The sequence below is a fragment of the Euphorbia lathyris genome, chromosome 2 (assembly GCF_963576675.1).
Source record: "Euphorbia lathyris chromosome 2, ddEupLath1.1, whole genome shotgun sequence".
NCBI classification, from domain to species: Eukaryota; Viridiplantae; Streptophyta; class Magnoliopsida; order Malpighiales; family Euphorbiaceae; genus Euphorbia; species Euphorbia lathyris.
Window position 1 is genome coordinate 19606254 of NC_088911.1, and position 2328 is coordinate 19608581.

At 32.4% G+C, this 2328-nt stretch overlaps 1 pseudogene; it reads right to left on the bottom strand.

Moving 5' to 3' along the window:
* Positions 1-231: 231 nt before the first annotated feature.
* Positions 232-1401, bottom strand: LOC136216713 (protein ALP1-like; annotated as a pseudogene).
* Positions 1402-2328: the final 927 nt, after the last annotated feature.

The window sequence follows — 2328 nt, forward strand, 5'->3', positions numbered from 1 at the left end:
ACTATTAAATAACATTTTTTTATTATTTTCCATACTACTAAACTAAACAATTAATTTTTTCATAAAATGATATATATTTTCTAACAAAATAATTTTTTATATAAATTAACAATAATTTTAATTTCTAGATTGGAAATAAACGACACAACAATGGAACGATAATTTAATAATTAATAACAACAATTCAACTCTTACACATTAAATACCAAAATTAAAATTATTTTTTTGATACTAATTTTCTCTTTCAGAATCTCCAAAATGTTGCCAAATATGCTCCACCAAGTCATTTCGAAGGTCATTATGTATTTCTCGATCACATAATGTCGCATTTCTTTGAAGATATTGTTGAAAATTTTGAATGGAACCTTGATTTACCGTGATAGGAGGTTCTCCTTCGTCATCATCCCAATTATTTAAACCTTCTCCTTCATCTTCAACGATCATATTATGCAATATGATGCACGCATACATTATATCACTCAACTTGTCTCGGTGCCAAAAACGTGCAGGCCCCCGAACAATTGCCCATCGAGATTGTAACACAACAAATGCTTGTTCGACATCTTTTCTTGCAGCCTCTTGCATTTGTTTGAACTTGATCCTTTTTGCATCTTCCGGAAATGAAAAACTTTTAACAAATGTCGCCCACTCCGGATATATCCCATCAGCTAAATAATATCCTTTCGTATAATTATGGTCATTCACCATGAATTGAACGTCAGGACCAACTCCATTCAAAATATCATTAAATAATGGAGATTAATTAAGTATGTTGATATCATTGTTTGATCCCGCAACTCCAAAGAAAGCATGCCAAATCTATAAATCTGTTGAAGCAACTGCTTCTAGCATTATTGTTGGAGCCCCTTGATCACCTCTAGTAAACTGACCTTTCCATGCGACTGGACAATTTTTCCATTTCCAATTCATACAATCAATACTACCAAGCATATCAGGAAAACCATGACGCTCCGAATGCAATTGAAGTAGTCGTTAAATATCTTCACTATTAGGCCCTCGAAGATATTTTGGTGCAAATATCTCAATAACGCATCGACAGAAATTTTCCAAACACTCAATAGCTGTACTCTCACCGATTCGTATGTACTCGTCATATTGATCAGCTGCCGCACCATATGCTAATTGTCGGATAGATGCAGTGCATTTTTGAAGGGGAGAAAGGCCCCTTTTACCCGTTGCGTCGCATCGAATTTGAAAATATTCTGAATGACTTCGTAGAGCTTCCACAATCCGCATGAATAATTGTTTCCTCATCCTAAATCTTCGGCGAAAAATATTTGCAGGATATACTGGTGCATCAGAAAAATATTCATTGAAAAGACGATCATGGCATGCTTCACGCTCCTAGTTGAGATACCTCTGTTTGTTCCTTTGACGAGTTGATGCTTCATTCATTCTTGCCCACTCTGCCATTATCAGTAACTCGTCCTCGTCGTCTGAATCGTCTAAATATTCATTTAATAAAAATTCTTCAATTTTTTCAAACTCAATTGGATTTATTTAAGTGTATAAATGTAGAATATAGAAATGATAATAGTAATGGTGGTAGTAAAAGAACACTCAATGATATTTATATAAGCCATGTTGTAACGACTAGTTTTTTTTTTTAAAATTGTTAGCATTTAATTAAAGCATTCAATTAATTGTTAGTAATTAATTAGGGTAGTTTGATTCAATTGTTCCAATTTAATTATTGATAATTAAAATAATATTTTATATATTTTAAAAAATTTTAAAAAAATGAAAGTATATAATTTTAAAAAAATGTCATTACCGTTGGAGAGGGCTGGAGAACCCTCTTCAACGGTAATGATGTGTATTTAATTTTAAAAAAATATATAAAAAATAAAGTAATTGAAGGCTCAACTTTTGCTGCCATTTGGCAGCAAAAGTGAGCCATCAACCGGTTGATATCTATCAACCGGTTGATAATAATGATTTTGTATCATACTCTCTCCAATGGGAGAGTATGATACAATGTGGTATATTGAGTGGTTCAATATACACTATTGTGGATGCTCTTAGAACAAATTAAAAAGGATGTAGGGCCTAGGTCCGGGGTGCGCCGGCCTAGGGCCCATGGCTGGAGGGGGCCCAAAAAAAATTAAAAATTAAAAATAAATATCTTATGTTTTAAGTATGATAAATAAATTCAAAGTAGCATAATGGTATTATATTGTTGTCCAACTAAAGAGGGCATGTGTTCGATTCCCACCTTTGTAATTTTTTTAATATATAAATGATATATATATATATATGGGTAGTTAAGTGTAAGAAGACAAGTTTCATTTTATTACCTCATTTTAA